The 22,682-nt window shown below is 40.0% G+C and overlaps 1 protein-coding gene across 3 annotated transcripts in view; it reads left to right on the forward strand.

The window, feature by feature from the left end:
- The window catches only part of Amotl1 (angiomotin like 1), a 156,532-nt gene that overhangs the window by 58,333 nt on the left and 75,517 nt on the right, over window positions 1-22,682 (forward strand). The window lies entirely within an intron of this gene.

The following is a 22,682-nucleotide window of genomic DNA, read 5'->3' on the forward strand; positions in this document are numbered from 1 at the left end:
GAGATTTTAAAGTGCTGTCATGAAGAAAAGCACATGAATGCAGAAATGTGAATGATTTTTATGGGAAGGCACTCTGCTGATTAGACTTGAGAGTGTCTGCCCTTGGCCAGTTAGGCTGGGGCTTCCATGTAGAGAGCTCTGCATTTTCTGATGTGCACCCCTGTGGAGATTGTGGACTCAGGGCCTGGGGGAACCATGGCAAACCAATGGAAATTAGTCAACTTCTGTCTGCTGAGAGTTCTATTGCAAAGTACAGCCTCTAGGTACTGTGCTGCCTATTTCTTCAGTCATTTGTGAAAATGCTTTGAAACTGACAAAAGTCTGTAATGTAAGACTTCAAACAAATAATAACATAAAACAAAAGAAATGTTAGTGAACATTGTAAAAGTTTGATTTTTTCAGGCCAGTAAGATAAACTTTATAAGACCTGTTAATAGTTCTTATATGCAAAATTCCCCCACATTAACACTTTTTTTTTTTTCTTTTTTGGTAGCTGTCTGCATTTTAAATGCACATGGAAGCTTGGGTCAGGAAAGTGTGCAGTGTTTTCTATAATTTTTCTCCTATTTTTTTCATTCGTTTTGGAGGTTTTTTTATGAGACAAAATTCAGTAGGTAATAGAATCCTTGAAAAGCAAGGGGTAGTATGAAGGTCAAGCAAGAGGACATATTTGATTACAAGGTTTATTGGAAATTGTCTGAGATTGTTGAGGTTTGTTTGTTTGCCTAGTGAGTTTTTGGTTTAAATTTTGTTGGTTTGACTTTGTTTTGTCTTTGGAGGAGAGGCACAATGTAAATCTTGGCCATTGTGGGTAGGACAGTATGCTACTTTTGCTGGAAGGAAGTCACTTCTGCTCCTGGGCTTATGTGCTGGGGGCCTTCTCCTGTCACTTCTGAGGCTCTTTTCTCTGTCTTGTGACCAGGTCTTGTGGAAACTTAGAGTGCCTTCATTTTAGGCACTTGAGGCAGAACTCCTGGGTTCCCTAGAGGGCTCACACATCAGGCATTTTTTTTTTCTTTCCATTTTTGGAGGGAACAGGAAAGTAACTCTAAAGTGTTAGGAAATGTATCCCTATTAAAATTATGGAGAATTGGATTTAATTTTTTAAAAACAATTATTGTTCTACTGTGTATGTTGAAACCAGTGTTTGAAACCTAACTGTCCAATATTGCAACTGTATCCTACTTATTTTTGTTTTTAGTAAAATGTTTATATTTCCTTTTTTTTAGCTTTTCATTTTGAAATGATCATAATTTCATAGGAAGTTGCAAAAATAGTAGAGAGGTCCTTTGTATCCTTTACCCTTTCGCCCATTGGTAACAGTTTATATAATCATAGTTCAGTAGCAGAACCAGAACATTGACATTGGTACAATCCACAGAATATACTCAGATTTCACCAGTTTTACATGAACACAATTGTATTTGTGTGTGTATGCTTTTATGCATTTTTTCACATGTGTAGATTTGTGTAACTACTGCTGTGATCAAGATATAGAAGTATTTCATCACCTCCAAGATTATACTTGTTTCTTCCTACATCTCTGTCCCTGAATGATGCTAGTAACCGATTAGATTGGGTCTCCATATCTGTAATTTGAAAACAAAACCACACAGTATGTCACCTTTTGCATTTGGCTTTTCACTCTGCATAATGATCCGTCCATATTTTTGCTCAGATCAGTTGTTTTGTTCCTTTTTATTGTTCAGCAGTATTCCATGGTTTGGACGTACTGTGGTTTAACTATTCACCTATTGAAGGATATCTGGGTTGTTTCCAGTTTTTGACTATTATGCATAAAGTTGCTATGAACATTCCTATATAGGTTCTTGTGCAGATAAAAGTTTTCATTTCTCTGAAATAAGAGACCAGGAGCACGATAGCTGGATGATGTGGTAAGTATATGTTTGGTTTTTAAAGAAATTGCTAAATTGTTTTCCAGAGTGGCTGTATCAAGTATCATTTTTACCAGCAATGTATGAGATCTGATTTCTCTGCATCCTTGCCAGCATTTGGTGTTGTCATTGGTATTTTTTTTTTTTTTTTGGCTGTCCATTAGGGGTTCTAATTGGTATTTAGTCTTTTCGTGGTTTTGATTCATATTTCCCTAATGGCTTCATGATGCTACGCATCTTTTCATGTGCTTATTTGTTATCTGTTTATCCTCTTTGGTAAAATCTCTATTTGTGTCTTTTGCCTCTTTTCTGACAGTATTATTTATTTTGTTGTTGAGCTTTGAGAATTCTTATATAATCTAGATACAAGTCGTTTGCTAGGTATGTGGCTTGCATATATATTTTCCTCAGTATGTGGCTTGTTTATTCATTTTCTTTCTGGAAACTTTTGCAGAACAAAAGTTTTTAATTTTGATGAAGTCCAATTTACTGATTTTTTTTTCTTTTATGGTTTGTTCTTTTGGTATCATATCATATCATATCACATCCTTTTTAGAACATTTTTGACTAGGCATATGGGGCCCAAATATTTTCTCTTATGTTTTCTTCTACAAGGTTTACATTTAAAATGTACCTCACATTTATCCTTCTTAAGGATTCTATGTCTTATGATCTTATAAACGACCTTCTAAAAGTGTTGACTAGGCATTTCATGCTCTGGAAGAGTACACATGGACTATCAAGCAGAGCTTCTACTCTCAGGGGCTCACAGATCAGTGGGGTTGTGTGTAGACATTACTATGTACTAAGTACCATAATAGAGATGTGTGATCTTCTGTGGGACCACTGAGCAGAAAGGGCTACCTTTGGTCCAGGTGGTGAGAGAGAGCTTCCGTGGGCATGTTGCCAAAGCATGGTGGGAATAAAATTGGTTCTTGTCTTTGATCCAGTTTTTTGACATCTTTATTGGCATTTATTCTTTAGTGTGAGTTATTCTAATTCTTGAGTGCATGCTGAAGGACCTGGGGTAAATGGAGTGGTTGAGGACTTTTTAAATAGCACATGGCATGATAGCTTAAAACACAAAAAAACACAATGTTCAAAACTTTGGTAACATAAAGATTAAGAATAAAATTGAATCGGTTGAGTTAGAATATATGGTAAAATGAAATAAGAGGTTGTATTTGGCATTAAGAACATATATTTGGTTTGTGTCCTGGACTGTGCTGTGTGACATCGGAGAATTTCACCTGTTGAAATTCTCATGAGTAAAATGGGTACAGTAACAGTTCTTATTCCACGGAGTTGCATGGGAGTAAAATTAAATAATGCATATATAATACTTAGCATAGTGCCGGGCACATTGAAGGCCTTCAGTAAATGCCTACTGTGATTATTACTAAAACAGCAGGAAGGTACATTATTTTATAGTGCTCATATATGCTTTTGCTCTGAGAAACTTGAATTCCAGTTCTCACTCATAGGCCCTTAGCTTTTCATGTCTGATCATTGTATCATGTATCAAATATTATTTATTGAATGAGGCTGGTTGAGAGTTGATGGTATTTGTTATCCTGGGTACAATAAGTCGTAGCTGATGTCACCAGGACTTGTCCCAAACATCATAATGGGCAGCTCCCCTTCCTTTTCCTCACTGAGCAAGTTATTTGTATCCCAGAGGAAACCAATGGGGGTATTAGATATAAAATACTAGGGCTGTGCTCAAACATAGGTGAGCATCAGGGTCATCTGGACAGCTTGGTAAAACAGAATGCTGGGCTCTAATCCCAGAGATTCTATTTCTAGGTCTTAGGGCCTGAGACTTTGCATTTATAAAAAGTTTCCAAGTGATGCTTCTGCTGGTAGTGGGACCATATTTTGAGAACCACTGTTTTAGAGCATAGTCCCTTTTAAATGGACCTACACTGAAGAACAAGTCTTGATTATCTTTAAAGACTCAAATTTGGAATAGATTGATTACTAAAATGATTAGTCAATATGCATCATTGTGTTCTCTCTTCTGATTGCTCTTTTGTGCCACACTCCCTCCTGACCATGGCTTTCCCTCCCTAAGTTGTCTCTCACTACCTGGAAAACATGCCAAGTTTGGGTCTGTGCTACAGTAGATAAGCCATTGGTGAAGTCATTTAGCCTCTATGAAATAAAGTATTTGTTAAATACTTACATTCCAAGGTTATTGAGGGGCTTAAATGAGATAAGGAGCATGAAAGGGCTGCATAAGGTATAGCACTTGCAAAATAGTTTTTTTTTTAAAATTGTATTGTAATGCTCCATCTCCTTGGAGTAGTGCCCTTGGACTTGGAGTCAGGCCTTCCCACTTCTCTTTCCTCACATCTCTTCTGATCAATTCTATTCTTCCTCCTTTCCCTGCCTTCTCCCACTTTTCCTCCATCCTTTTTAGAACAGGCCAGGCAAGACAAGGGAGGTGTCTTGTCTTCCACGCTCAGGTTGCTTCCTCCATGTGAGATGGGGCTGTGAACATGCCCTGTGGCCAAGTGCCAGGGAAGAAGGAGGCACATTCAGCTCTTCTCAGCTCTGTTGGTGACCCCAGGTGTTTTGACCAGGAATATAACCCCCCAAAGCAGGTGCAGGTCAGCCTTTTCCTTCCTGATACTGGCTGTATTGAGAAGGGCTCTGAGAGCCAAATGTTTTGTGAGTGAGCCCCCTATATGGAAAGGAGAGTTCATGAAATTCCCTGCTAAGTTCCTATTTCCCCAGAGATTGAACCCTGAATATATCATTGCAGTTAAATTGATTGCTCGTCCTGGTGATCTGGGGAAAGTTTAAATATTCAAGGGCAGGCAAGGAGACTAGGAACATGTTTTTTCGAAATTAATGGAAGCCGAAGGAGTCTATACCCTGTGTACAGCATTAAATTCATTCCAGAACACATATTAAACCAACCTCGTTTCTGAAAAGAGAAATGGTCTAATGGTCCTTTATCTAGCTAGGAGAGTCAAGGATAATGCCTTCTGCAATCACAGTAAGCCTAAATTAAGACACTGGGAAAAGTAATACAAAAAACATCACAAACCCCTTTACATAAACCATGAAGATAATCAGGGTATTAGGTTTGCTTTGTAGGTTTGTTAAAGGGCATAATCTGATTCGACTTATTTGTATTGACTGACCTGGCAGATCAAAATGAGTGATAAATTGCTTGAATAGTCGAGAATAAATCCATTTTAGCTGACTTTAGATTTGACCCTTGATACATCAAGAAAGTAAGAATAGAGAGTCTAAAAAGGTCTACTCTAAGGTTTGGATTTTCTTAGCTCTGCGTTGAGCACATAAAATTTTCCAGAAGTTTGAAGTTTTTCTTAACTTTCTCCACAATAAATTTCAGGGCTTTGGAGAAAAAAATTGAAATAAATGCAAATATACATTTTAATGACATTTATTAAGTGACTATGAACACTTTATTAGTTTAGGAACACAAAATGGATATGTATAATTAAATTTGCTCAAATTATTTTGTAGCTTCAAATTTAGTCTTCTATTTTTATTATTTTTTTAGGCAGCATCATGAATATACCGATTGAATTTACTTTGCATATTTTCAGTTTCCCTTATAGAGGAAGGTATGTGCTAAACATAGGGAGCATGACATTTCTTGGGTTTGGACGGACTATAAATTAGGCAAATATTTGGATACAGAAGCACTCATTGCTCAGTAAATATCTGTAGAATGAAGGACTGAATGGTGCAAGTTGATCCTGAAGTGGAGAATTTGGTGAGCATACGATACAAGGATATAGTTCATTCTTCTGATATTTGAGGGTCTATCCTATGCCAGGGGTTGGACTGGGTATGAGTTATATGTCCTTTGCTCCTGTAAAATTTATATTCTAAAAGGAATGTAATGTAGTATGATACTAGAAAACACAATGCAAATGAATGGGGCTTATTCTGCTCAGAAGTTGGGGGAATGGTTCATAGCTGCCTTTCAAGTATGTTCTTTGCTTTGAACCTATTAATAGGAAATGGGCTTAAATTACAGATACCATGACTTCTAGAGGCATGGAAGAGTTCCCTGCTGGGAGGGTGACTAAATACAGAGATTGGCAGGATATGGAAGGCATGGAGCAACTGAGAGATTAATAGAATTGGGGGGTATCTCCTTCTAGAAACCTCTTTAAATTTAGTAGGCACGATTTAATGCATCCTTCCTGTTTTCTGGTTGAGGTGAGCCATGGGCTAGTTGTGCTGTGTTCTTTGGATACCTTTTTCTGATTTCCGTCATTATCCTTAGAGTTAAGGCTCCAGAGCTGGAAACCTGTATTCACATCGTGGCTGTGGCAGTCTTTGGCCTTATTGTCATGGGCAAGTTACTTAACCTGTCTGTTAAGTAGAGTTTCTTCATATGTTAAATAGGATAATAGTAATATCCAGCTCTAAAGATGATTATAAGGAGTACATATTAAGAACTCAGAACAATATCTGAAACATTGAAATATTGAAGGACTTATGAGTTAGCATCATGATTGCTGCAGTTACTGTTGTAATATCCTGTTGTGCTCACAGATTCTGTGGATCTGGATGTCTAGTTGGGCACAGTTGAGAGGTCCTGGGACTTCAGGGGGAACAAGATTGAGGGTAGGGATGCCTGAGTGCTTTGGGGCTGGACTGACATGTCCAGCACCTGGGCTAGGTTGATCTGCTGACTGGAGTGCTTATAGGTTGCCTTCCCTTGTCTTCCTCACAGATTTAGGCTTGACAGATCTTACATGGTGGCTCGGGCCTCCAAGTGTGAGAATTCCAGCAAACAGGACAAGAACTGCATCATGTTTTGTGATCCATTCCTGAAAGTCAGAGTCACTTCTGTAATTCTCTGTTGGCCCATGTCTCCTAAGCCTGCCTAAATTCAAGGGGGTAGACTCATCTTTGCCATGCTTATGGGCCTGTCATCGTCATGATGTATCATCCTTGGATAAAGTATTAGACGTTTAACACTAAGTAAACTCCTGGAAACTGCACTGTTCTGAACATTCATGTTCTGTCTAGCTGAAGGTAGATATTCTGGGTGGCAGTTTTTCTGCAAGCTGGATCCCCTCCTTATTCTCAACCCCTACCTTATGTTACTTTTTCTGATTGGTTGGGATCATCATTATAAACATCAATTAAGGTGATTCAGAATTCTTTTTTCAAGAATATCAGCTCTGAAATCCTTGACTGAGTTATCTCTCGTACAGATTTTAGAGAAAATGTTATAATGGGTTTCCTAGTCCACTGGGGTTACGCACCTCGAAAAGAGGTCATTTTTTAAAAATAATTTTGTTGGCTAGACCATTACAAGACTCACTGTTTTATGGATAAAAATAGGCCTTAAATTGTCACCAATGCCATGATTCTGAAGAAACAGCCTTTCCCCCATTTTTGGTAGTTGGGTCAGATTGCCCCACATTGCTGTGACGGCAGCAGATGCAGAGCAGGTGTGTACACCTTGACTTTCATCCTGTTATACCACAGATGAAGAGAGAGAAAAGTTAAGGAACAATGATGGTAGGAGAAGAGAGCTTTCTTCTTCTTTGTAATGCTCAGGACAGAGGGCAGGTCTGTGCCCCCCACCTACCCCAGCGTCACTCTCTGAAGATGGATCCTAGGCATATGAGGGATATTCAGTTGATGGTTTCTGATGCCTTCTTCAAGCCCATCTGGCCCTTTACTTTCACGACAAGGTAGCCAGGTAAGCTGGGGGCTTTGGAACCTGTGTGTGTGTGTGTGTGTGTGTGTGTGTGGTGCTAGGGAAGGAACCCAGGGCTTGGTGCATGCTAGGCAAGTGCTTTACTACTGAGCCATACTCCCATCCCAAGTTGGGACTCTGAAGGGCCTTTGGATAATTCCTTATATTCTCTTATTTTGGTCTTTAATAATAAGACCACAATATTAAACTTATTTTCAGAGAAATGTGTGTTTTAGGTCTTCCTTCATCTTATGTTCTTGAAAAATTGAAAATGTAGTTTTAGTCTGTAGTTAGCTGAATAGTCTGACAGAACAAAACTGTAGGAACTTTCATCTCTGATCTTCCTGAACATCTTGCTACTGTTTTTTAAAAGCTTACTGATTTGGGCATATGTGGTGGTGCACATCTATAATCCCAGTGTCTTGGGAGCCTAAGGCAGGAGGATCCCAAATTTGAAGCCAGCCTCAGCAACTTAGTGAGGGCCCTTCTCAAAAAAAAAAAAAAAAGATTAAAAAAAGGGCTGGAGAATGTAGCTCAATGGTAAAGTGCCAGGACTTCAATTCATAATACCAATATTAGGAAAAAACAAAAACAACAGCACAATGATTTAATCGTCTCTTGCAAGTGAATTTTACAGTGGTGATTCCTGTTTGACTTTTCCATTATTACAAAATGAATCTAAAATATATTGTTGTTGTTATTATTATTATTATTATTATTTTGCCATACTAGTACCCAGAGGTGCTCTACCACTAAGCTACAACCCTAGCTCTTTTTATTTTATTTTGAGACAGGGTCTTGTCAAGTTGCTGAGGCTGACCTAGAACTTATGATTCTCCTGCATCAGCCTCCAGAGTAGCTGGGATTACAGTTGTGCATTGCAGTGCCTAACTGGATCTAAAATTTACTGAGCACTTACTATGTGCTAGAACACTGTCCATAGTCCTTTTTCCATTGTCTCATTTGATTTTCACAACAGCCCTATATAGAAGATGTTATTGTTTGCATTAACTGATAAGATAAATGGGTTCCAAGAAATTATATCATTTGTACCAGTTCACATAGCTAATCAGTGATAGAGCCATGATTCTTATATTGTTTAAGAAGCAAATTTACCAGAACAAAGCAAAAAGCATGGTGTGAACTTCTTTCCATTTAATATTTTCTCCTCTATCTTTATTATCCTTTAAATCTTTCTAATACTCTGGCGTTTGGGCTGGACGGCATCATTTTCTTTTTGTCCAAGAATAGCTGAGTTTCCTGCTTAACAAGTTTTTAAAGTTTCTTTCTTCTTGTCTCCCAAATTAATCTCCTGGAGCCTTTCCTCCTCCTCCTCCCCCTTCCACTTCCTTCTTCTCTCTTCTCTCTCCTCTCTCCTCCTCCTTCCTCTTTTGCCTCTACCCCCGCCCGCCCTTTTCCTAGTGAAAAAAGATCATTGCTGATTTGTATACCCCTTTATAAAAATTCCTTAAGGGCAAGAAGCTGCATTCATGTACCATATTCTCTGGGTAGGTGGTTGTTTGTCTTCAGGTGCATTTTCATTAATCACGGGGGTCCATTCTTTTGAGAAATGGAGTTCTGCAGTGCTTTAATGCTTTACATCAAAGGGCCTCTGTGTGTCTTCTTAAGGTTTCCCAGACTTGCCCTGGGCTCTGGGTGGCTTCCTTTGCCCAGTTGGGGAAATGACTCATTCTTAGAATTGGTTTCCACCTTTTTCATCTGAAAGTTCTCCTTAAGTGTTACAACTTTTGGACTTTCCCCATGGAAGAAGCTGTGTAATGTAGAGAGTCATTTCTCGAAGAGTCGCCTCTGGGGCCTTGAGAAGCAGTATCTGAGACTTAAAAACTACTTTTATAATAATACTAAAGCATAATGCACTTTTTTCACTGTGTTCACATTTGCACCTGGTGGTCAAAAGCTACAGTGGGTAAAATTGCAGGTGCCTTAGCATAAATCAAGGTGGTGGCACTGGATCATGCTCGAGGTCAATTTATTTTTCACCCACTCACAATTTTTTAAAAAGTCCATTTTGCTTAAGAACATTCCAGTTGAATGTTCTTCAATGATTAATTATGTTAAATCTCAAACCCCGAGTACTCTTTTAATGTCTTGTGTGACAAAATGGGATGTACACAAAAAGTGCTTCTGCTCCAAGTCAAGGAGAAATACTTTTGTGATTGAGTTGAGAGATACATGTTCAACTAGCTGCTTCCCGCCCCCCCCCCCACAGTAAGTTATAGTAACTTGAAAGAACAACTGACAAACTATTCTTATTATGATTTGGTAGATATTTTCTCAAAAATGAATAAAGGGAACTTGTCATTTCAAGTGGAACAACTATTTGCTGCCAGGGATAAAAGTCAAGCTTTTGATTGAAAGTAATCTCATGGAGCCTTTCTTTGCAGTTTTGGAAAATTCGTATCTTCCACCTTGAAGTTGTTGCTTTCCAGTATGTAAAAGACTTTTTCGATGATCTAGATCCATTGTATATTAACAAATATGATTTTGTTGATATTATATGCTTGAAATGTTTCTGTGGTTGGATGATTTATATTATTCAGTGAATATACCTTTTCCAGTGTACGTTGTTATGAAGTTTTACGTGGGTTAACAAGAGCTCCCTTCAAAGTGAAAGATGGCCCAATAAGATTTCAAAGTAATAGGGGAATATCCAGAGCAGGCCTCTGGTAGGTGGTCATGCTTCATATTGCATTTACTTTTAAGAACTTGCCACTTGGCGTTAGTCAGATTGCTGTTACTGCAACAAATATCTGAGATAAATCAATTTAAAGAGGTGAAAGCTTGTTTTGGCTCACAGTTTTTAGGGGTTTGAGGCCACTGTGGGTAGAGACTGTGGTAAGGCAGCCTATGGTGCAGGAATGTGTGGTGGTACAAAGCCATTCACCTAGTAACTGCCAGGAAGCAAAGGAAGAGATAAGAAAGTGCAGGATCCCATTATCCCCTGCAACGGTGCACCCCCAGTGACCTAACTTTTTCCAGTAGGCTCCACCACTTAAAGGTTCCATACTCTCCAATAGCACTATCACAGGCTGGTGACCAAGCCTTTAACACATGGGACTTTGGGGATACTTCCAAACCACCGCACTGATTGTTGAATTTTGATATAGCTTCAAAGAATAGTCATAGTTATCTGAAAAGCCTATTAAAATACTCCTCTTGCCAACTACGTATTTGTATGAGGCTCGGATTTCTTCATCTACTTTAACCCCAAATCATATATTGCAAGCAAAAGCAGATAAGAGAATCCAGCTGTCTTTTATTATGCCAGGCAGAAAGAAATTTGCAAAGCTATAAAAGAGTCCCTCTTTTTACTGCTTTTTTTCCCAAAAAATAAGCTATTTTTCATAAAAATATTTTATATGATTTATAGTTCAATTTATTATTTTATTTAAATGAGTCAACATATAATTTTCTCAGTTTTAATTTCTAGTAAAATAAATATTGACAGATATGGCCCACATAAACAAAAGCTCATTGGTCCTCAGTAATTTTTAAGAGTGTGAAGAAGAGGTTCTGAGGCCAAAAAAAAAAAAAAAAAAACCTGAGTGGGCTGGGATTGTAGCTCAGTGGTAGAGTGCTTGCCTAGCATATGTGAGGCACTGGGTTTGATCCTCAGCACCACATCAAATAAATAAATAAAAGTCTGAGTGCTTTTAAAAACACCAGTGGAAGCCATAAACTCTCCAGCCAGTTAAGCTGGGTTTGAATCGTGCTTTCACTCCTAATTGTGTAACTTTAGGCAAGTTATTCTCAGTGCCTTAGTTTTCTCATCTGAGAAATGGGGATTATGAGGATTGAGTTAATGCGATCCACTAGAAGAGCAATGCTCTTTGCAAAGAAAATTCTCAACCGTGTGTGGTTTCTTCTTTTGCCCTTCCTGAGGCCTGTGGTTGATTTGCCTCCAGAAAATAGTATTTCACAACATTTCCCACTATGCTCCCTCTCATCCTCCTGGTTGATGATAAGCTCAAGGTGCTTAAACTGGACTGTGTAGTAAAACTGAACATGACATTTGTGGATGAACATTCATCTAGGGGCAGGGAGAAGCTCTATAGTTTGTGGCAGATTCTTGTAAAGGGGCATCAATGATCTAAAATGGAAGGACAAGGAGGAGGAAGAGGTTGATGTAGCCCTGGGCACAGTTCTGGGTCCTGTGTGTGTTGAGGTAGGCGTGGACATAGGTGTCTGAGCTCACTGCTCCACACTACCTCAAGCCTGTGTAGCTGCATTTCTGTGCTGTTTGGCCATTGTGTGCTTTATATGTCTCTCTGACTAGACTCTCAGATCTGGGTCTTGTGGTACCAGGCATTGTCTTGCCCAGGGCAGAGGCTCAATGTCATGTGTTTTGGTTGACTGAATGAATGAATGGACAGATAAATTAGTGAATAATTCTTCCTTTGCTGCAAATCAAATTCACAGGTCCATGATCCTGGAAATTATAAGCAACCCAAATACTATCACAAGTATCTAGCAAAATACCATTGAAATTCTGGGGTTTGCTTCACAACAGTCAGCACCGAGTTTGCCACTCAGGCTTGTGACACCCGAGGTGTGTCATTCCTGGTGCGTTAGGGTACAAAGGAGATTATGAAGCCTAATTCTCAGGGACATGAGGGTTATCTGAGATAATGTTTGTAGCACGTCATGTTCAGTAATGCCACCTGGGATGTCTTCCTTCCCTATCCTGAGATAGCTGTGTGTCTTACGTGGACTCTGGCTGCAGTTGGCCTCTGGGATCAACTGATGTGTAGTTGATTCACATTATCTCACTAAACCCACGTAACAGGTTATCCCTATTCTCAGAGGATGGTTTTAGAGTTTCAGATTTATCAAGCAGTTATGTATAGAGTGCTAGGTGTTTTTATAGGTTTTCCCTCATCATGTTATTAACTTAGATATATTTGATAAGGTCACCTTGTCACCATACTATGTAGATACATGTTATTTACATGTAACTAAAGTAGCTATATCCCTTTTTCCAGTTATTCAGATTAGCAATTAAAACTATTGTCTTAAAATCTGAATTTATTAAAAACAAATGATAGGAAAGAGGCTTCCTTCTACTAAAGGAGTTAATGCATGTTAGTTGGCTCTAGAAAGAGTTAAGTCTCTTACTCATTAATCGTTATTTAGCTTCATTAAATTCAACACACTTGTGTTTCAGGTATGCTTAATTTATAAAATTTCAGTTCCCTATGACTTTCAGAAGTGCACATTTTATAAGAGTTTGTATAGCAGAGAAGTACAAACTTTCCAGACCTGAGTTCAAATCATCTGTGAAGGATGGTCAAAGAATTTATTTCTGGTCGACTCTTGCAGAGAGGCCATTTTGATGTGGAGACTTGGTAGTGATGCATTTGGCAAGCTTCATGTGTAGTACTGACACACTGCAGGTTCAGGATCCATTGTTCAAGGGGAAACACTGTCATGACTATAATATGCAACCAGATGGAAGGGATGAGGAAGGGTGGTTTCCTCCATTGCCTTGGTGTCTGGTGATTGGCCAGGAGTGTGCTCTTATTTCCCATAGTTTTGGTAAGAAATAACACAAAACAAAATGGCTCTGGGTTCTTCTCTGCCTCATACTTGCAAAGAAGGAAAACTTTCTCCATTGCCTTTCCTCTTTATTCACAAACAAGAGCGTTTCATTAAAACTACCCTCATTTTCAAAAACAAAGAAGGAAACCTAGCAGGGATGGAGATGTGACTCAGAAGTATAGTCCATGTCTAGCATGCACGAGGCACTGGGTTTGATCCCCAGCACTGGAAAAAACAAAACACCAACAAATCTTTGCTTTGAAGAGACCGTACTGCTGGCTGGTTTCGTGGCTCTGGGCACTTCTTAACCCATGTGAGCCTCAGTATCTCTATCAACAAAATGGAAGTAGGGTGGTAATAATCAAATAACATAACTTTTGTAAGGAATGTACCTGAACTAATAGCGTCTCAGTAAATTTTTGATGGTGCTCTTTTATTTCTAAGGGCATATCTGGTTTCTTGGCAAGTACTGGTTGCTTTAAATGATGTAGTTCATCCATGAGCCCATAGTGCTTTACCAGCTAGGTGGATGTGTACTTGCCTCTTGAGAGAATCCTGTCCCTGTGGGATGGCGCTGCCTGACGCACTTCCCAGTGTCACCCAGCCACAATGATGTGGGAAGGCTGGAGGAACTGAGTGACAGCAAGTGTGAAGTGCTCTGCTGTCTTGGTGGTGTGGGTGAGAGGGGAGCTTTGAGGAACATAACTATGTAGACATATGGCCATTTTATGCCTAGGGGTTTATTTTAAAGCTTTCCATCTTGTTTGTTTTCCTTTGTTAAAAGAGTGTCAGGTACTTCCGACTGCACTCAGGGATGCAAACATATTAAAGTTTGGCAGTCATGTTAGTAATACTTTTTTTCTCTTAGGGGGAAGACAGTGTGTGCCAGGGCCACAAAAGAATACTTTTGTGGTCCTGAGATGCCTTCTGATAGGTCCAAACAAAAGGAGTGAAACTAAAGAGTGTGAAATGTCAGTAACTGAGGTTTAAGCTTATATGTGGAAAAGAATCTTTGAAGTCTGGGTACTTTTGGTCTTAGTTTTAGATAAGTTATGCACCAAAGACATCAATAGGAAATATGAATTATAATGATACCCATGTACAATTTGATTCAAGATAGTTAAGTAGTCTTTGGGTTTTATATTAAAATCCAAATGTTATGAACTGCCTTTTCCTTGTAAGGTTCTTTTATTATGGATTCTATCACAGTATACTTGGTATAATAGGTAGGACTGGGAATATTCCTCTCTCTTTTTTTTTATGGTGAGTGAAGAGGTCCCCCAACTCTGCCTGGCTGTAGTCCCCAGGCATAGGGCCTGCCTGCAAGGGACAAACACCTTTCTCTAAATGCGAGTGTGTGCTCAAGCTACACAAGTCCTGTAATGTTACTTCTAACTGAATCACAGCATACTTTAATTAACCAATTTTAGCAGTAGGTGGCTGTCTCTCTCTGTCTCATTTTTTTTCTTTTTTCTTTTTTTTTATCCCAGTAGCTTTTACCTTGTTCTCCTGAGTAGTTTGAAAGAGACCCCAAAATAGACACTCACCGGTGAGCTGAATTCTGTAGAATGAAGAATATGCCTATAACTGGTTGTTTTAAATTGCATTTCTCTATCTACTAGGTTGATGTATTTATTTAGTCCCCATTATACTAAAAACTTTTAGATATTGTAAACATATGCAGATTGTTCATTGATTCAGTGAATATGCACTGAATACTTACTGTGATCTTATTCCTGCGCGCAATTGGAGATACTAGGTGAGTAAGACTTGGGTTCTACTGTTAAAAATTTACAAGTTAAATGGGGGGAGAAAAAACTGAATGCATAGGCAGCTTAATATAGACTGTTTCATCAATATTCATAGAATGTTGTCGGAGTCCAGAGTGGCACACAGAAATTTGGAAGAGAAGGGATAGGTGACTTCGTGAAGCAAATGGCACTACAATAGTGTTTCAAAAGACCAAAGGACTTTTTGATGGTTAAAATATGTGCTTTAGCGTCTAGTATGTACCAAAGTAAGAATCTCCTAGACTCATAGGGCAGAAAGGCCCTCCAGATGGAGAAAGCTTTGAGGGAACTGCAGGTATTTATTTAGGATAGTTGGGACAATTGATATGATGTACTATAATTCAAGATGGTGCTAAGTCATCTATTATTTAAGATACAAACAATGTTGTGATAATATGAGAGTCAGAGCAATTAATTTTTAAAATATAAATCTCTCTATCAGATTCTTGATTGTAAGTAGCACATAGTGACTTTGACTAACTTAACTACACACAAAAAAATTAATTGGAAATATATTGGGCTGTCACAAATTAATGGGAAGGCTCAGAAAACAGAGGCCATAGCAATCACTACTGGTGAAAGTGCTGTCACGAAAATGTACCCACAGCCTTTCATCTTTGTGTCACATCCTCAAGAGTAAGTCCTCAGTACATTGGGAATAAGTTTAGGACATTCCAAATCCTGGACCAGGAAGGGACCCTGTGGCTTCTGTAATGGATGGTAGCATCTGCCCCCAAGACTTACACTATGACTTCAGCATTCTCTAATATTCAAAGTATTTAATTGGCTGATTGGCTTGTCAGGAAGGGAGTGTGGTGTAGTTATAAGCTGAACCTGGCTGGGTGCAGTGGCACATGCTTGTAATCCCAGCGGCTCAGGAGGCTGAGGCAGGGGGATCGCAAGTTCAAAGCCAGCCTCAGCAAAAGCGAGGCGCTCAGCAACTCAGTGTGACCCTATCTCTAAATAAAATACAAAATAGGGCTGGGGATGTGGTTCGATGGCTGAGTGCCCCCTGAGTTCAATCCCTGGTGCACCCCCCTCCCCCGCACACAAAAAAGTTGAACCTGATCTCTAAATTATTCTCCAGTTCTACAGTGTTGTGAAAATAATGTGCTAAAGCTTTTAAGAACACCCTGTGAATACTAAATACAGGTTCTACAGATGTGGCTTCATCTTCCTTGCCCACAGTTAAGATACTGTCCCTTAAAGACACAAAATACTTCTGTGACTCAGTCCTGTGATTCTCTTTTCCCATGATAGGCTTATCTTCCTTGGCTCCCTCCTCTCCCTACCCATGGTGGGTACACACACTCCTCGCCTCGCCTCCCAGGTCTCTCCTTGTCATTGAGACACCATGTCCCTCCCCTCAGTCAAGGAGTAGCAGTAAATTACCCCTGGGCCTCTAGAGATGGTGGTGTGTCCTTCACATAGAGCACTTGGGCTGTGATGAACAAGGGTAGCTGTGTGCATGCTGGTCTTTGGGACCAAATCCATCCTACTCAGGTCTAGAACTATCTTACTCGTTTCTCTTTATTTATAGATCCTATTAGGTTAAGCACATGTTTGGCATTTTGCTTTACACTGATAATATCAGAGATATTTCTAATACATATCACTAAGTTAAAATTCAGACAAAATTGTTCATCACACATTTTAGATTGAGTCTAAATTAAATAGGTATTAGTGTATTGATTTCACTTGTTTTCTAGAATAGATGGATTGGTCCAGGATTGGAATTCGAGTTTGATGCCTGTTTGGAAGGCCACACAGTATAGGGATTGGGAATCTTGGTAACCCCACCTCTGACACCCAGCCACAAACCTTGGGTTTCAAATAATGGTTCCCAGGGGAAAAGAGTGAGAAATCATGTTCTGGCTGTACTTTTGGCTTAATGGTGGGGATTCCTGTTTCTTTTTTAACAATATGTGTGTTGTGTGCAGGTGTCTGTAGAGGAGGGCCCATTGCCTGTCTGTGCTTCACGTGGGTCTCAATGTGTGGACTGTAAGTTGGCCGACCCCAGATGAGCTAGCTTGCTTTCTTTCACATGGGACCTGGGAACAGGCTAGACCCTTATTTTTCAGGTACAGATTGCAGGTTCTTTAGGCCCCTTCTAAGCATTGTTTCCAGGGCATCCTGCTCCCTGAGCTGGGTATTTCACTGTCCAGAAAAACTCAAGGTCTGCCAGAATCAGAAGGTTTAATGCTTAGGTTTAACTTTGAGGTCACTGGCACACTTGGCAAATTCCTTAGCCCTTTGAAAGAAAAGGTAGAAGTCATAGAATTATTTGTTGCTGCGGTTAAACTCTCTATTATAGTTAGAGGAGATTGTTCTACTCCAGACAGTGCAATTGTTTTTCAATGCATGGGGAGGTTTTGGATTACATGTAGCTGGCAGAGAGGTTCTCACTTTGGCAACACCAGGGAGTTGTTTTGCAATTAGTGGATCGTTGAGGAATGGTCTTCTGGCCTGCAGAACTCAAAGCACCAGTATTGGCTGCAAAGGAGAAAGTACGTGCCCCTGTATTTTAGGGGATGGAAAGGTGCAGGGATTATCTGGAACTCTCAGAAACTGGCATAGAAGGGATCTTGGACCTTCTCTTACTTGACAGCCAGCAAGACCATTGGGCAGAGTATTGCCATGTTCTCTCCATCAGAGAGCATAGTTGTCAGAGAGCATATATTTTATATGCCACCTGTAGAAATTAACAAATGCACAGTATGGTGTTTTCTTCAAAGGGCTTATAACTTCACCAGGGCAATAACATCAGCTTAGATTTAATGACAACTGCAAAATACTAGGCCATCGATGTTGATGTCCTGGCTTTGTGCACCTCAGAACATAATTGCTGTGGCATTTGAGGGAAGGGAGGCTGGTGTTTGGGAGGGTGAAGACGTTCTGGAGGAGGTAAATTTGCTGGAATGAACTTTAAAGTAGTTGGAGATGGGTTGGGGTGAAGTTAGAGGTTTGTACTCAGAAAATGAAGATGTTACAGGATGCTGGGTTGCTGAGGGGACCAGCAAGACTATTGACAGCTAACATAGGGGCCTGATTATTAAAAAACAAAACAAACAAACAAACAAAAAACTTCAAAATCAAAGTGCAACCTGGAACCCAAATGGTTATATGCAAGGGAGTGCAGTGCCAGAGCGGAGTGTAAGGACAAGGATTCCCCGTGGTGTGTGTGTGTTGAATGATAGTGGGGTGACACTTTAATGTCCTCCAGCCTTTAAACCTAAAGGAGACTTCTGAGCCTGATCTATTGGCTTGGTATCAGATGCAGGATCTGCTCCTTGGGAGTTCACCAGTTATGGTGGAAGGTAAAGAAGAGGAGCAGGTCTCCAGGGCCCTTGTTGTGCCTCTTGCCTCCCTGAGAAAACTAATTTCATTTTACCTTAATTCCTTTCTCCTTCAACAGTGGAACCCTTTGTTGTTGCCACTGTTGAGTAAGGACAGAGGTGTTGTTCAGGTCACATTACCTGAAGGCCTCTGGACAGTCACAAAGAAAGTCTAAACCATGATGGGGGAACGTTCCTTGCTTCTTCAGTAAGCTAGAAGCAGTCAGGCTCAGTGAGAGGGGAGCCAGAATTTCTGTGTTGACAAGGGATGTGTGCATTTTGTCATTTAGGAGCTAAGCTGGTGAAATGTATCAAATATAAAACATAAATGTTAAACCTTCAGCAATCCTGAAAACATCTCAAAATATCATGTTAAATGCAGCACAAATAGATCTCCGCTTTCCTTCTGGGCAGGGCCCCTGGGAGCTGCATGTGCCCCCTCTCCAGAGAAACCCTCCCAGACAACTGAATCTTTACACTGACTCTGGCTGGGTCTCTGGTGCTTTGGCCACCTCCCCTGCACACTGAAGCATGTGAGTGGTGATCCTCAGACAGGGTTCTGGTTTGGAAGAAGATAATTGTAAGTTAACCACTAAGATCAGACTTTTTATATAGAAATAGCTCTTCTGGCACCCCTGTGGGCATCTACACCATAATACCACACACTGTTGAGCCCCCAGAATCCTCAAGAGGCCAGAACCCCCCTAAACTGGCAGTGTTGCTGGGTTGCTGGGCCCGAGCCAGCCTTGCAGGGCCTTTCTGGGTGGTAGTGGTATCTGGGGCCTCCTGTTGTTTGTCACAACTCCACTCCTGGTTATGAACTCCCAGCCAAGATGATAGCTTTCCCCTCACACCACGCCTCTCCTTCTCGTTTCTCATTTCAGACATCTTTGACCCTGTCAAGTTAGATCATTTGGTTTCAGAAAATAGACTCAACTTGAGGTACAGGAGCTCCTAGGGAAGACAGTGAACTAAAATAGGCAGAGGATGGGACCAGCCTCTCTTAGATGTGTACCGTGTGGCCCAGGAATACAGTGCAGATCCTGTGGCACATGGATGGTACTGCCACTTTTCCTTGCCCTGCTGGTGAGAGAGCAAGAAGTGTGATTCCTTCAGGCCGCCTTGGTGCTGGGATAGCTCACCCCTGACTGATTCCTGGCTTTAGTGGAGTGATAAAAAAAGGGGCCACCTGCCTGCCTGCCTGCCTCAGAGGCCTGTTCTGGTCATCCACTCAGCTCTCCTGCCTTTCTTCAGCATCAAGGAATGATGGCATCTGTGGGAACGTGAGGCAATGGCCTCCACATGTGAATGGAGAAAGGAGGCACTAGTTGAGCATCATGTGCCTCAGTCCGAGAGAGAGGGAGAGAGAGGGAGAGTTGTGTGTGTGTGTAAGCCCATTTGGAGACCACTCTGTTCAGTGTCCTGAGGCCCTAGAGCTCTTGAATCTACTCTTAGTTGGTAGCCCATGGGTAAAGTGGGGAAAAGTAATTCCTACCAGTGTTGTAGTGAATGGCTTAGTGCAGGGCTCCATCTGAGCTCCACACATCTATGCTCTCCTTTATATACATTTGTTTATACATACATACCTCCATTTTATTAGAGGTTTGCTCTTTTATCATTTGAAATTCTTAGTCATGTGACTAGAAGGGATCACCCAAAGTGTAATATGCTGCAACATGTCATTCCTGACCCAAGTCTATTTTTTAAAAATATCACTTTTAATTTGTTCTTTTTAGTTACACATGACAGTAGAGTATATTTTCATATATTTATACAAATATGGTGTACATCTTATTCTAATTGTGATCCCATTCTTGCGGTTGTATGTGATGTGGAATTTCATTGGTCATGTATTCATATATTAAAAATAAGAAAGCTATATCCGATTCATTCTACTGTCTTTCCTATACTCATCTCCCTCCCTTCCCTTATTTCCCTTTGTCTAATCCAATGAACTTCTATTCTCCCTGCCCCCTTATTTGTGTGTTAGCATCCACATATCAGTGAGAACATTCAGCTTTGGTTTTGGGGGACTGGCTTATTTCACTTAGCATGATAGTCTCCAGTTCCAACCATTTCCAGGCAAATGCCATACTTCCATTTTCTTTATGGCTGAGTAGTATTCCATTGTCAATATATATCACATTTTCTTTATCCATCTGTTGAAGGGCACCTAGGTTGGTTCCATAGCTTAACTTTTGTAAATTGAGCTGCTATGGACATTGATGTGGCTGTGTCACTATTAATTTTAAGTCCTTTGGGTATATACCAAGGAGTGAGATAACTGGGTCAAATGGTGGTTCCATTTCAAGTTTTCTGAGCAATCTCCATACTGCTTTCCAGAGTGGTTGCACCAATTTGCAGTCTCACCAGCAATGTATGAGTGTGCCCCTTTCTCCACATCCTCGCCAACATTTATTGTTACTTGTATTCTTGATTGTCATTCTGACTGGAGTGAGATGAAATCTCAGTGTAATTTTAGTTTGCACTTCTCTAATTGCTAGAGATGTTGAACATTTTTTCATATACTGTTGACCATTCATATTTCTTTAGTTCCTTTGCCCATTTATTAATTGGGTTATTTGATTTTTTTAGTGTTAATTTTTTGAGTTCTTTATATATATCCTGGAAATGAATGCTCTATCTGAGGTGCAGGTGGCAAAGATTTTCTCCCATTCTGTAGGCTTTCTCTTCATGCTCTTGATTATTTCCTCTGCTGTGAAGAAGCTTTTTAGTTTGATACCATCCTACCTATTGATTCTTGATTTTACTTCTTGTGCTTTAGGAGAGGAGTCTTTTTGAGGAATTCAGTTCCTAAGCCACCATGATGGAGTGTTGGGCCTACATTTTCTTCTAGTGGATATACATCTCTGGTCTAATGCCTAGGTCCTTGAACCACTTTGAGTTGAGTTTTGTGCAGGGTATGAGAGAGAGAGAAATAGAAAAAGCAATCATGAAATTCATTTGGAAAAATAAGAGGCCCAGAATAGCCTTTAGTGAGAAAAGCGAAGCTGAAGGTATCACAGTACTAGACCTTAAATTATACTACAGAGCTACAGTAACAATAACAGCATGATATTGGTACCGAAATAGACATGAAGACCAATGGAACAGAATAGAAGACACAGAGACAAACCCACATATATACAGTTATCTCATACTAGACAAAGGCACCATAAACATATATTGGAGAAAAGATCATCTCTTCAACAATGGTGCTAGGGAAACTGGAAATCCATATGCAGCAAAATGAAATTTAACCCCTATCTCTCATCCTGCAGAAAATATGACTGTTTCTTTTATTGAAGCAGATGGGCTGTCAGCTCCTCTTTGACTTGATGGGAGGAATGGGGTGGAGGCGCAGAAAGGTGTTGTGTGTATGGGTGTGTGTGTGTGTGTGTGTTTGTGTGTGTGTGTGTTTGTGTTCCATTATGTGGACGTTCTCCCCCTAGCTTAAAGCTTCCCAAGTTTGGCTGCTCATTGGGGTCATTTAAAGAGCTTTATAAATTATAGATGCCTGAACGCAACCCCCAGCTTCCAAATGAATAGGTCTGCTTGAGGCTGGGTTTTAAAAGTTCCACGGGAGATTTTGACATGCAGCCAGGATTGTACCTTGTACCTCCCTAGTTTTCTACCTGCCTGAAAACAGAAGCCAGGTCAGGATTTGGCTTTGGATCCTGGCCATCTAGGATCCTGATTTTAGCCTTAGATGTTCAGATTTTTATATTTATATTTATATATATACAGGTGTAGAAGATGAGGACCAGGAAAGATTTGAGTTTCTTTGTGGAATAGTCCTTGTAGATTGGCAAAACAAAGAAAAAACAAAAAACAAAAATAAAAAAAAAACAGAGGGAGAGAGAGAGAGAGAGAGACTGAGAAATAGCGTCCTGTGCATTTGAACTATGATTTTAGACTATCTTCATACAATATGTCATTTCACAAAGTGAGAGTCACAACTATTTTTATTTTAAATTTATAAGGTAAATAGTTATCAAAATCTTCTTTCTTTCTAGGGCAGATGTGCCTATGATTCAGTAGCACATATAAATGCTATTCACTTGTCGAGGTAAAGAAACTCAGGAAGACCACCAGTGCATTCCCATCTCACAGCCCTTGGTATAATTAGTGGCTTACTAGTAGCTTCACGTTGTGGGAAATGGGTAGAAAACAAACCTAGGAAGAAATTCAAATGACCAGTTCAAAGCGATTGCTGAACAGCATTTTTTCTTAGAATTGTCTTTGAGAAAGGATTTTAATTTTTTAAAAATGTTTGACTCTCCAGAGTTAACTAAGTTACTTTTGCTAAAAACAGCCTTACACATGGTGCCCACACAGAGATATTTGCAGAGCAGGAAACAGGCTAGACCCATCCTGCTGAAAGTTCCCATGGATATTT

Source organism: Marmota monax, unplaced genomic scaffold (assembly GCF_021218885.2).
Source record: "Marmota monax isolate L192 unplaced genomic scaffold, Marmota_monax_Labrador192_F-V1.1 WCK01_AAM20220418_F8-fsc00104, whole genome shotgun sequence".
NCBI classification, from domain to species: domain Eukaryota; kingdom Metazoa; phylum Chordata; class Mammalia; order Rodentia; family Sciuridae; genus Marmota; species Marmota monax.